The sequence below is a fragment of the Giraffa tippelskirchi genome, chromosome 5, assembly GCF_054371585.1.
Source record: "Giraffa tippelskirchi isolate mGirTip1 chromosome 5, T2T-mGirTip1v1.2.pri, whole genome shotgun sequence".
In the NCBI taxonomy this organism is placed as follows: domain Eukaryota; kingdom Metazoa; phylum Chordata; class Mammalia; order Artiodactyla; family Giraffidae; genus Giraffa; species Giraffa tippelskirchi.
The window spans coordinates 108,185,195-108,199,602 of record NC_137279.1 but is presented as its reverse complement, the minus strand read 5'-3'; the positions used below and the strand labels follow the sequence as shown (position 1 = coordinate 108,199,602).

General features: G+C 39.6%; 1 pseudogene; it reads left to right on the top strand.

Annotated features, from left to right (window-relative positions):
• Positions 1–1,294: 1,294 nt before the first annotated feature.
• Positions 1,295–1,656, top strand: LOC145507263 (cytochrome c pseudogene; annotated as a pseudogene).
• The last annotated feature ends 12,752 nt before the right edge of the window (positions 1,657–14,408 follow it).

Sequence of the window (14,408 nt, the reverse complement as noted above, 5' to 3'; positions counted from 1 at the left end):
AAAAAGTACATAATCAAAAGTGTTCCACTTCATTAAATAATATTAAACTTGAAAAGTAAAATGTTAATTGGGAATGTCTCTTAATGAGATGACTGGTAGTGGGGTTTTTTTTTAGTTTGTGTAGACATAGATGTATATAACATTACTAGGAAGAGAAACAGTCCTGTATCACTTACATTTTTATTGACCTAAGTCACTGCATTAAAAAAAATGTGTGTATACGTATATATATATGTATATATATATGTGTGTATATATATATGTGTGTATGTATATATGAGAGCCAGATCATAAAGAGGGCTGAGTGCCGAAGAATTGATGCTTTCAAACTGTGGTGCTGGAGAAGACTCTTGAGAGTCCCTTGGACTGCAAAGAGATCAAACCAGTCAATCCTAAAGGAAATCAGTCCTGAATATTCACTGCAAGGACTGACGCTGAAGCTCCAAGATTGAGGGCAGGAGGAAAAATGGGTGACAGAAGATAAGATGGTTGGATGACATCACCAACTCAATGGACATGAGTTTGAGCAAACTCCAAGAGATAGTGGAGGACAAGGAAGCCTGGCATGCTGCAGTTTATAGGGTGGCAAAGAGTTGGGACACAACTTAGTGACTGAAAAACGAACAACAGGACCTGGCACATGGTAAACATGAAATGAATGTAAAAGTAGACCCAAAGGTTCATGAAGGGAACACAACTGGAGGTAGAAACAAAGGTACCTGAGAGAAAAATCTCGAAAGAAACCATACTATGGACTGAACTGAGCAGTGGGTATAAGGATCCCGCCATTTCCCTGATGTCGGCTATCTTTTACGCCAACTGCCTTGCAAGAACACTGTAAGAAAAACAGTTCTGAAATGAAGAGAGATATCAATCAGTGCCTAATAGCTCTGGCTGTGGAGGAAACTGCCCTGATGTTGCTGGTAACCAGAGGAAAGAACTTTCCAGCTATCCAGAAAAGAGAAAGAGCACTGGGAGTGAGCAATGGTGAGAGCATAATTCATGAGCTGGGTACAAGAGGTTGGCAGCAGTGAGGCAGAGTAGCCCAAGAGTACCATGAAGGTTTGCAATGGCCAGTTTTGCCACTCTTGGACAGACCAGCCTTGGTTGTCAGCGGGATTGGAAGCAATTCACAAAGACCAGCAGAGGAATGCTGAACTGCAGTTAAGATTTGGGGCATTTCTGTTAATGCGCCATGCTTACAATCATGAGTGGGTGAGACTAGGGGATATAAAGGTGACATTTTGTGATTTAAAGTTCACTTCTCTGAACATGGGGTACATAAGCACATGTACCTTGGTTTAGCATGTCTTTGGACTTATCAGAAAGTTCAGTTTAACAGCAAGGACCTTCCTAATGCACGTGTCAAAAGACTAAAATTTAAATGGGTGATGTTGAGAAGGGCAAGTATTTGTCCAGAAATATGCCCAGTGCTCCACCGTGGAAAAGCAAAGCAAGTACAGGAATGGTCTAGATGGAAAGCAGGTCAGGCCCCTGGATTCTCACACTGATGCCAGCAAGAACAAAGGCATCACCTGGGAGAAAGGTATTTGAAAGATCTCAAGAAGTACATCCCTGGAACAAAAATAATCTTTGCTAGTTAAGAAGGCAGAAAGGGCAGACTTGATAGCTTATCTCAGAGCTTCTAATGAGTAGTAGTTGGCCCACTGCCTTATTTCTTCAAAACAGAAATCTCAACTTCTTTTACCAGTAACATTTAAATTGATCGCATATACCAGAATTCAGATCATGAATGGCTGATAGAATATTTCTGTTGGACAGTCTTGATTTAAATAAGATTGGCTGTGGTTAAATTAATATAATCAGCTTCCAGTTCAACAAGTACTATCACTGTTTCCCTCTCCTAAAGATTTGATTGGTAATGTCAAGATTTTCAAAGAAATGCTGAGTGCCATTTCAAAACCTATAGGAGACAGATTTTAATTTAGATTTATACAACTGACTATATGAACATAAAATTAATATTTAAATACTAGGAAATCCCTTTATTGTCTCATAGAATTGAGCAAGATTCACCTGCATTTCAGTTTTTGTTCATTAGACTGTAAAGGGCTGGAGATAAGGTAGCAATGTCTGCTTTATCATTTTGGTCTAACTATGCCAATCCAAAATTCCCTGTATCTAAAATTTTGCCTTTTGGGAATTCCCTGGTGGTCCAGTGGCTCGGATTCTGCGGTCTCACTGCTGAGAGCCCGGGTTCAATCCCTGGTCAGGGAACTGTTAATAAGATCTCACAAGCCATGCAATGCAGTCAAAAAGAAAATAATATGTTGCCTTTTACTTAGTGAAAGGCATTTTAGTGTGGTTTATGTAAGATATCAAAGAATGTTTAACACTTTTCACATTTTATTGATGACCTATAACAGCAGATGCTTTTAAAAGTCAGTGTGACAGGATATGAGCAAGTTAAACTTTGCTTGTAAATCCTTTCAGTCTTAGACTGAATTATAATTCAGGGTTGTCTTTAAATGACTATTCAAAAACACATGAAACTGTAAAACTCCTGTACATTGTGATTTGTAATAATGTTTTTACAAACTCATTAGAAGGATTAAAGTACAGGAGGTATGCCATCAGCACAAATGTGTAACTTACGTCGTCATAAGGCTTAAGATAATTAAAAACAAAATCTTAGAAAAAATAAAATTAATTTCTCAGCATTTCATGATGTTGGGCAAAGTGCACTTTGATTTCCTGGTGCTCTGTTTTCTGAGTTTGAGAACCGCTAGTACCAAGAAAAGTCTTCCCAGGTGGTGCTAGTGGTAAAGTACCCACCTGCCAATGCAGGAGACATTAAGAGACGTAAGTTTGATCCCTGGGTTTGGAAGATCCCCTGGAGAATGGCATAGCAACCCACCCCAGTATTCTTACCTGGAGAATTCCAAGGACAGAGGTCGGCTATAGTCCATATGGTCGCAAAAACTCTGATACGACTGAAGCAACTTAGCCCTCATGGACAGAGTACCAAGAAAAGAGGGACAAATGACAGAATTCTAATTGCTAGCTCTTTGGCTTTTCTATATTTCTAAAGCCTTCCAAGGCACATGGTTAATCCCAGTAATAAAAACAACATTTAAACAGCAGTTTACAATTTGTAAAGTGATTTCACACACATTATCTTTATTTCTTGCAACCAGTAAGATACATTCTGATTTAGATAATAAACAGACTTCATAATGTGAGTGTACTGTAGTGTATTAGCTCTCTGTTGTTACACAATAAGGTTGTTTTCAATTTTTTCTATTATAAATAATGTGATAAGCATTGTGATGAATAATACTTTGCATGTCTATAGTTATTTTTTTCCTGAATATTCCTGAAGATAGAACTGCTGATTCAACAAGTATAGCCATTGTAAAAAAATTTAATATGTAAATAAAAGTTATTAGGTTATTAAATAACTAGATTGTGCTTGATGTTTTTGCCACTACAAATAAAGGTAAATTAATGTGCAATCTGTTTTTAAAATTTGTTTCTAAAGTTCTGTTTCCTCACATCCCACTTATTCCTCAATCTCCTCTGGCATGGCTTCCATTTCCAACAGCTCTTGGTAAGGTCATCAAGGACCTCCATGTTTTTTTAAATCCAGCAGATGTATTTCATTCCTAACCTTATTTGTCTTCTCAGTGGGATTCCATATCTTCGACCATTCTCTCTTCTAGAATCACTTTCTCCTGTGGTTTGCGTGACACCACACTTTTCTACCTTTTCTACTGCTGTTTTTCTTTTACAAACTGTGTTGGGGTCCCTAAGAACAGACCAGAAGAACTCACAGGACTGAAAAAAAGCTGGTATACTCTTGGTTATGGTATATTACAGTGAAATGAACAGATTAAACTCAGCAAAGGTAAAAGGTGCGTGGAGAAAAGTCCACAAGAAAATAGGCACAAGTTCCAGGTGTCTCCTCCCAGTCAAGTGGCATGCGCTAATTCTCCCAGCAATGATTTGTGACAATACCTTTGTGAAGTGTTACCAAACATGCAAGTTCACCCAAGCCTTGGTATACAGGGTTTTTACTGTGTGGGAGAGTTTGTCCCATAGGTATGGGATCACCCACATAACTGACCTCAGCTGTTCGAATTCTAACCTACAGAGATCAAATTGATACATCATAGCCCAAGGCCTCATACTAAAACAGGCCTTCAGCATAAATCACACTGATTTAGCCAAAGTGATAGAGTGTGGCCCAAGGCCTCAGGTATACCAACGACTCTTGTTAGGCAGAGTGTTTCGAGGGCTCAGCGGTTATCTCCCAGGAATCATTCAAGGACTAGTTGTAAAATCAAGCCCTTCTTTTGAATGTGCAGGGTTTGAGTAATACAGGCCTACTAAGTTAACCCTTAGCTGCACTCAGACTTACTCAATGTTGGGCTTTCTGAAATATGCTCTAGACCCCCTTCTCTTCTCAATCAATTTTTGTTCCCCTGGGCAAACTCATCCATGCTGTACCTTCATTTGCCATCCATACAATGGTAACTCCCAAGTATATGACTTTAGCCCAGATCAGTTAATATCTCCATAAGAATGTCTCAAAGGCATGTCAAAGTCAGCCTGTCCAAGACTCAATCCTCTTTTCTCCAAACCTTCTCTTCTTCCACATTCCCTATCTCAATAAATGGTGTTTGGCACTAGAATATTTAGAAGATACATTGATATTGACAGATTAGATACAGAAGAGGGTCATCCTTAAAACCTACAACTTCATACCATTCATATTCAGTCTGTTACCCAGTCCTGTCAATTTGACTTTCTAAGTATTTCCCCAAGTCCCTCCATTGTTCTCCATTTCCATTGTCAGCACCCTAAATCAGCCTACCACCCTTAAGATATCACAACCCTCATTTCTGCATGCACCGTGACTCCCCTGTAATCCACTGTCTAAACTGCAGTTAGGGACTCCCCTGCTGGTCCAGTGGCTTAGAAGCTAAGACTCTAAGCTCCCAGTGAAGGGGCCCAGGTTTGATCCCTGCTTGGGGACCTAGATTCCACATGCTGCAACTTTTAAGAGTTCACATGCCGCAACTAAGACCCGGTGCAGCCAAGTAAATAAAAATAAATATTTAATCTGCAGTTAGTCTTTTCAAAGGAAACTGATCCTTTCTTCCCCAATCCTTATCTTCATGACTTTCTCTTGCTCTTAGGGTGAAAAACAAAATCTTAAGGTCAAAGAGGCCCCGTTTCATATGTCTAATATGGCCTGGACTACTTCACTAGCCATATAATACCCCACTTCCCCCTTGCTTTCTACATTCTAGCTACACTGGCCGTTCAGTTTCTTCAGTGTTCTGTGCCCCTTCTCACCTCAGGGCCTTTGCACATTCTGCTCTCTAGGTGAAATGATTGTTTCTCCTACCACCACCACCCACTTTGTAGAGTTAATGCCTATTTAACCTTGGCATCTGAGCTCAAGTATTGCTTTCTCAGAGAGCTAATGTCTAGATCAGTTTTCTTTGCTGGATATTCCTCTTGATCTCTCTTTCTTTCCTTCATAGCTACTTGTGAGAACCAGTATAGCATAATGGTTAAAAGCAGGGGGCAAGTTATCCAGGTTTGAATTCCAGCTCTATCACTTATTGACTGTGCAAACTTGGACAAGTTACTTAACCTCTCTCTGACTCAGTTTCATTGTCTGCAAATGTGTATAATACTGGCGGGTATAATAAAATTACACACACACACACACACGTATATATATATATATATATATGCTTCCCAGGTAACTCAGCTGGTAAAGAATCCACCTTCAATGCAGGAGACCCCAGTTCGATTCCTGGGTTAGGAAGATGCCCTAGAGAAGGGATAGGCTACCCACTCCAGTATTCTTGAGCTTCCATGTTGGCTCAGGTGGTAAAAAATCTGCCTGCAATGCAGGATACCAGGATTTGATCCCTGGGTTGGAAAGATTCCCTAGAGAAGGGCATCTTCGCCAGTATTCTTGCCTGGAGAATCCCCATGGACAGAGGAGCCTGGCGGGGTATAGTCCATGGGGTCGTAAAGAGTCAGACATGACTGAGCGACTTTCATATATATATATATATATAATACATACATACATACATATACATATATATATATATATATATATATATATATATAATAGTACATATTGGGCTTCCCTGATGGCTGAGGAGGTAAAGAAGCTGTCTGCAATGCAGAAGACACAGACGATGTGGGTTTGATCCCTGGGTCAAGAAGATATCCTGGAGGAGGAAATGATGAGCCACTTTGCCTGGGAAATTTCATGGACAGAGGAACCTGGTGGGCTACAGCCCAAAGGGTCGCAAAAAGTTGGATATGACTGCGCATGTGTAGCATGTATGTATGTATGTAGCATAGTACATATAATACATTATTTTATGATTAAATTAATGCATGGAAAGAGTTTAGAATGGGTTCCAGGGAATATAAGTACATATGTTTTCATTTAATCATTCAGTTCAGTTCAATTCAGTCGCTCAGCCATTTCTGACTCTGTACCCCATGAACCACAGCACGCCAGGCCTCTCTGCTCATCACCAACTCCCGGAGTCCACCCAAACCCATGTCCATCGAGTCAGTGATGCCATCCAACTATCTCATCCTCTGTCGTCCCCTTCTCCTCCTGCCCTCAATCTTTCCCAACATCAGAGTCTTTTCAAATGAGTCAGCATTTCGCACGAAGTGGCCAAAGTATTGGAGTTTCAGCTTCAACATCAGTCCTTCCAACAAACACCCAGGACTGATCTCCTTTAGGATGGACGGGTTGGATCTCCTTGCAGTCCAAGGGACTCTCAAGAGTCTTCTCCAACACCACAGTTCAAAAGCATCAATCCTTTGGCCTTCAGCTTTCTTTATACTCCAGCTCTCACATCCATACATGACCGCTGGAAACACCCCAGCCTTGACTAGGTGGACCTTAGTTGGCAAAGTAATGTCTCTGCTTTTTAACATGCTATCTAGGTTGATCAAAACTTTCCTTCCAAGGAGTAAGCGTCTTTTAATTTCATGGCTGCAATCACCATCTGAAGTGATTTTAGAGCCCAGAAAAATAAAGTCAGCCATGGTTTTCACTGTTTCCCCATCTATTTCCCATGAAGTGATGGGACCGGATGCCATGATCTTAGTTTTCTGAATGTTGAGTTTTAAGCCAACTTTTTCACTCTCCTCTTTCACATTCATCAAAAGGCTTTTTAGTTCTTCTTCACTTTCTGCCATAAGGGTGGTGTCATCTGCATATCTGAGGTTATTGATATTTCTCCTGGCAATCTTGATTCCAGGATGTGCTTCCTCCAGCCCAGCGTTTCTCATGATGTACTCTGCATAGAAGTTAAATAAGCAAGGTGACAATATACAGCCTTGACGTACTCCTTTTCCTATTTGGAACCAGTCTGCTGTTTCATGTCCAGTTGTAACTGTTGCTTCCTGACCTGCATACAGGTTTCTCAAGAGGCAGGTCAGGTGGTCTGGTATTCCCATCTCTTTCAGAATTTTCCACAGTTTATTGTGATCCACACAGTCAAAGGCTTTGGTATAGTCAATAAAGCAGAAATAGATGTCTTTCTGGAACTCTCTTGCTTTTTCGATAATCCAGCGGATGTTGGCAATTTGATCTCTGGTTCCTCTTCCTTTTCTAAAACCAGCTTGAACATCAGGAAGTTCACGATTCATGTATTGCTGAAGCCTGCCTTGGAGAATTTTAAACATTACTTTACTAGCGTGTGAGATGAGTGCAATTCTGCGGTAGTTTGAGCATTCTTTGGCATTGCCTTTCTTTGGAATGAAAACTGACCTTTTCCAGTCCTGTGGCCACTGCTGAGTTTTCCAAATTTGCTGGCATATTGAGTGCAGCACTTTCACAGCATCATTTTTCAGGATTTGAAATAGCTCAACTGGAATTCCATCACCTCCACTAGCTTTGTTCGTAGTGATGCTTCCTAAGGCCCACTTGACTTCACATTCCAGGATGTCTGGCTCTAGGTGAGTGATCACACCATCGTGATTATCTGGGTCGTGAAGATCTTTTTTATACAGTTCTTGTGTGTATTCTTGCCACCTCTTCTTAATATCTTCTGCTTCTGTTAGGTCGCTACCATTTCTGTCCTTTATCGAGCCCATCTTTGCATGAAATGTTCCCTTGGTATCTCTAATTTTCTTGAAGAGATCTCTAGTCTTTCCCATTCTGTTGTTTTCCTCTATTTCTTTGCACTGATCGCTGAGGAAGGCTTTCTTATCTCTCTTTGCTATTCTTTGGAACTCTGCATTCAAATGGGTATATCTTTCCTTTTCTCTTTTGCTTTTTGCTTCTCTTCTTTTCACAGCTATTTGTAAGGCCTCCTCAGACAGCCATTTTGCTTTTTTGCATTTCTTTTCCATGGGGATGGTCTTGATCCCTGTCTCCTGTACAATGTCACGAACCTCCGTCCATAGTTCACCAGGCACTCTGTCTATCAGATCTAGTCCCTTAAATCTATTTGTCACTTCCACTATATAATCATAAGGGATCTGATTTAGGTCATACCTGAATGGTCTAGTGGTTTTCCCTACTTTCGTCAATTTAAGTCTGAATTTGGCAATAAGGAGTTCATGATCTGAGCCCCAGTCAGCTCCTGGTCTTGTTTTTGATGACTGTATAGAGCTTCTCCATCTTTGGCTGCAAAGAATATAATCAATTTGATTTCGGTGTTGACCATCTGGTGATGTCCATGTGTAGAGTTTTCTCTTGTGTTGTTGGAAGAGGGTGTTTGCTATGACCAATGCGTTCTCTCGGCAAAACTCTATTAGCCTTTGCCCTCTTTCATTCTGTACTCCAAGGCCAAATTTGCCTGTTACGCCAGGTGTTAACTGACTTCCTACTTTTGCATTCCAGTCCCCTGTAATGAAAAGGACATCTTTTTTGGGTGTTAGTTCTAAAAGGTCTTGTAGGTCTTCATAGAACCGTTCAAGTTCAGCTTCTTCAGCATTACTGGTCGGGGCATAGACTTGGATTACCGTGATATTGAATGGTTTGCCTTGGAAACAAACAGAGATCATTTTGTTGTTTTTGAGATTGCATCCAAGTACTGCATTTTGGACTCTTTTTTTGACCATGATGGCTACTCTATTTCTTCTAAGGGATTCCTGCCCACAGTAGTAGATATAATGGTCATCTGAGTTAAATTCACCCATTCCAGTCCATCTTAGTTCGCTGATTCCTAGAATGTCGACGTTCACTCTTGCCATCTCCTATTTGACCACTTCCAATTCGCCTTGATTCATGGACCTAACATTCCAGGTTCCTATGCAATATTGCTCTTTACAGCATCGGACTTTGCGTCTATCACCAGTCACCTCCATAGCTGGATATCATTTTTGCTTTGGCTCCATCCCATCATGCTTCCTGGAGTTATTTCTCCACTGATCTCCAGTAGCATATTGGGCACCTACTGACCTGGGGAGTTCATCTTTCAGTGTCCTATCTTTTTGCCTTTTCATACTGTTCATGGGGTTCTCAAGGCAAGAATACTGAAGTGGTTTGCCATGCCCTTCTCCAGTGGACCACAATCTGTCAGACCTCTGCACCATGACCCATCCGTCTTGGGTGGTCCCACATGGCATGGCTTAGTTTCATTTCCTACCCACATATTATAACCTGCTGAATAAAATAGGAACCCATGAATCCAAACTGATGAAAATAAGTAAATGGATCGAAAGTTTGTTGAGGAAATTTTATTAACATAGCCTCCAAGTTTACATATTTGCATAATTTAATATTTCTTTTATATAATTCCAAAATACCAAAATATTACTCACAAAGTATTTGTTTTTTACAAAGAAAAAAGGAATAACTTTTTAGCAGAGAAGAATAGTAAACACTACCTTAATCAGGAATTGAATGTAAGCCACCAATAATGAGACAAATCAAAACTGTATTAGGAAGGCATGAGAAAACAGAACACAATTCTTTCACATTCCTGCTAAAATTGAATAACCTGCCTCCAGTCATGAGGAAACATCAGATAAACCCAAACTAAGAGACAGTCTACAAAATAGCATGTCTGCAATCTTCAAAAGGTTCACAGTCATTTGGAACCACATTAAGAAGGTGGCAAACTGCGAGATGGAAGAAACCTGGGATTTTGAATCACTGTCTACTGATTATGAAGATTGTTTTTGGAATTTATGGGAGTGATAATTAAAGTTCTGCCTGAGCCAGTATCCATTTGGAGGAATAAAAGAAAAAGCATCAAGTCATGAACATCAAGAAGAGACTGAAAAACCATTCCAGATTGAAGGAGACTAAAAGACTTGACAAAATGCAAATCAAAAATGCAGTGAGATATCACTTCACATACAGGTTGCCATGTCCTTCTCCAGGGGATCTTCAGACCCAGGGATTTAACCTGTGTCTCCCACACTGCCAGCAGACTCTTTACCTTTTGAGCCACCAGAGAAGGCCCTTACATTAGGATATCTAATATCAAAAGAAAGGAAAAGAAAAGAACAAGTGTTGGCTATTATGTAGAGAAATTGGCACTGGCGACCCACTTCAGTACTCTTGCCTGGAAAATCCCATGGACAGAGGAGCCTGGTAGGCTGCAGTCCATGGGGTCGCTAAGAGTCGGACACGACTGAGCAACATCACTTTCACTTTTCACTTTCACGCACTGGAGAAGGAAATGGCAACCTACTCCAGTGTTCTTGCCTGGGGAATCCCAGGGACAGCGGAGCCTGGTGGGCTGCCGTCTACGGGGTCGCAGAGAGTCAGACATGACTGACGCGACTTAGCAGCAGCAGTAGCGGCAGAGAAATTGGAACCCTTGTACATAGCTGATGAGAATGTAAATGATGCAACTGCTCTGGAAAACAATATGGCAGTTCCTCAAAAAATTGTACTTTGAATTACCATGTGATCCGGCAGTACCACTTCTGGGTATATATCCAAAAGAATTGAAAGCAGGAACACTAATAGATATTTGTGCACTAATTTTCATAGCAGCATTGTTCACAATACCTAAAAGGTGGAAAGAACTCCACTGATGAATGAATGTATAAATAAAATGTGGTATATACATATCAGGGAATATTATTTAGCCTTTAGAAGAAAGGAAACTCTGACACATGCAAAAACATAGATGGACCTTGAAGATATGATACTAAGTGGAAAAAAAACAGACAGAAAAAGACAAATACTGTATGAGTCTACTTATATGAAGTACCTAGAGTAATCAAATTCATAGAGACAGAAAGAATGGTGGTTGTCATGGTGTGGGAAGGAGAAACATGGGGAGCTATTGCTTCATGGGTAAGGAGCTTCATTTTGGAAAAATGAAGGAGTTCTAGAGATCAATGGTGGCAATGGCTGCATGACAATGTAAATGTACTCAATCCACTGTATATATTTAAAATGGCTAAATGTAAATATTTAAAAATGGTTAAAATGATAAATTTGTGTTGATGCAAAAGACATTTCGGGAACTTTATTAGAAAGTTTACTGATCAGTAAAACTTAAATGGATCTGAGGTAGTAGTGATACACGAATATTAATTTCCAGATCTTGACAGTTGTCCTAGGGCTACTTATGAAAATATCCTTGTTTGTAGGAAAGACATGAAAATGTTTCAGAATGAAGAGGCATCTCTGTTTGCTCTCAATGATCCAGGGAAAAAAACATTTTTGTGTTGTGAACTCTTCAATGAACTTAAGATTATTTCTCTAAAAAATTTAAAGGTAAAATTTAAATGGAGCAGTCATCTGTGATACAGTTGAGAAAAATCAATCCTGGGTTAGTTTTCACTTCAGGATTTAAGCACAGGTCTCCTGGATTAAAGTCTTGGAGCACTTTTGCATATAGTCAATACCGTGTTAATATAATAAAGACTCCAAGTATATATTTTTATATCTATGGGGCTTTATTTGTTAAAGGTTGGCTTTTTTTAACTACTTGGCACATTATTGTGTTATGAGTCACCATCCTCCAGACACTGTATCCTTAGGAACGATAGTCATAAGTTAATAATAAGGAAAAGACAATGGAAATAGGAAAGCAAGGCTGATGTACCAAAAATTCTGTCTGTATTCTGAAACTAATTACCAGTGATTTTTAACTTTTTTGTTATTTTTCATTATATTTGTCATAGAAATGTGTGGATTTACTACAGGAAGTTGGTTACAAATAACTTTCCTCAGTTGTAAATATGCTATCTTCAAACAGAAAGTGCAACCTACCTATTTTTAAATATTTTTACATTTTATTTGGCCTTAAAAAAAAACTCAGAGACTGTCTTTTATTATGTAAACATGCAAATTAATCACTGAAAGGAATGGTCCAGGAAGTTCATTTGGGATTGAAATAGAATTGTTAAGTAGATTGATGGCTAATGTCATGGAAGAAGCAGGGAAGAAATGAGATCCTGAAATGGCCTTGGTGGGTAGGTGGGGTGTTCTGAAGCAGCTCTTTAATGTACAGAGGTAAGATGTCAAAGGTCAGGACCAAATCTGGCCTGTTTTTGCATGGTCCTAGAAGGTAAAAATAATTTTAATGGGTGAATATTAATTGGATGAACTGAGCTGAGCCCTCAATTAAGGAAAATGTTATTACTAAGAAATAAAAAGGTAAACTTTTTATGTAAAAACCTGCATTCAGTTCAGTTCAGCCTCTCAGTCACGTCCAACTCTTTGCGACCCCATGAACTGCAGCATGCCAGGCCTCCCTGTCCATCACCAACTCCCAGAGTTTACGCAAACTCATGTCCATTGAGTTGGTGATGCCATCCAACCATCTCATCCTCTGTTGATCTCATCCTCTGTTGTCCCCTTTTCCTCCTGCCTTCAATCTTTCCCAGCATCAGGGTCTTTTCAAATGAGTCAGCTCTTCACATCAGGTGGCCAAAGTATTGGAGTTTCTACTTCAGCATCAGTCCTTCCAATGAATATTCAGGACTGATTTCCTTTGGATGGACTGGTTGGATCTTCTTGCTATCCAAGGGACTCTCAAGAGTCTTCTCCAACACCACAGTTCAAAGGCATCAATTCTTCAGCACTCAGCTTTCTTTATAGTCCAACTCTCATATCCATACATGACTACTGGAAAAACCATAGCCTTAACTAGACGGATCTTTGTTGGCAAAGTAATGTCTCTGCTTTTAATATGCTGTCTAGGTTGGTCATAACTTTCCTTCCAAGAAGTAAATGTCTTTTGATTTCATTGCTGCAATCAGCGTCTGCAGTGATTTTGGAGCCCAGAAAAATAAAGTCAGCCACTGTTTTCACTGTTTCCCCATCTATTGCCCACGAAGTAATGGGACCAGATGCCATGATCTTAGTTTTCTGAATGTTGAGTTTTAAGCCAACTTTTTCACTCTCCACTTTCACTTTCATCAAGAGGCTCTTTAGTTCCTCTTCACTTTCTGCCATAAGGGTGGTGTCATCTGCATATCTGAGGTTATCGATATTTCTCCCAGCAATCTTGATTCCAGCTTGTGCTTCCTCCAGCCCAGTGGATGTACTCTGCATATAAGTTAAATAAGCAGGGTGACAATATACAGCCTTGACGGACTCCTTTTCCTATTTGGAACCAGTCTGTTGTTCCATGTCCAGTTCTAACTATTGCTTTACAGACTTAATTATTTGTGAAGTGTTGTCTGCTGAGAGTGACGGAAAAGTGGCTGTAGGGGATAAAATAGCTGTAAAGTTTTGAAATAATTGCTGTGGAAACTTCCCATATATAATAAGTGGACAGTTCAAATCATGGGAAACAGTTAGAGTCTTAACAGGTGATGTTTGTGCAAAAGGCCAGTTATATACAGCAAAAAGAAAATTAGGTCACCCCTCACTTCTTTGCCTAATAACTGTGGATAAATGAAAGTCTGAAATGTGACAGAATGAAACATTAAAGTACCAAATGAAAGTTTGGATAAATGTCTTTTATAAATTTGAGGTGAGAGATGTCTTTTGAATCTTGATGAAGATTTGACAAACAAAAGTTGAGGCTGTATGTTTGACCAAACAAAAATATTTAGAAGAGGTATAGCCCTCCTGTCCTAAAAAAGACAAAAAATTATTCAAGGCTAAAAAGCAATTCACAAATGAAAAATATGTATACAACACACAGTAAAGGGTTAGGATAGGATCTCTTCACATAACAGTATTTCTTATTGTTTATTTGTAAAATTTTAATCAGATGAAATTAGTATTCTTTGTTCTATAAATAGTTAATTAAGTGTCTGGCTTAGTTATGCAAATGTAATTGGTGAAGGCAAGATTGTTCTGCAGAAAGGTTCTAAGTTTTGTTAGAATGTGTGTTCCTTTCCCAGTTAGCACTTGTGTCACCTTAGTTTTACCTAGTGAGTCATGGGGAGGAGGTGAAGCAGTTTGCCTTAGAAGCCTAGTACCTATTGAAAAGAGGAGACCAAGAAAATCTTATACTCGC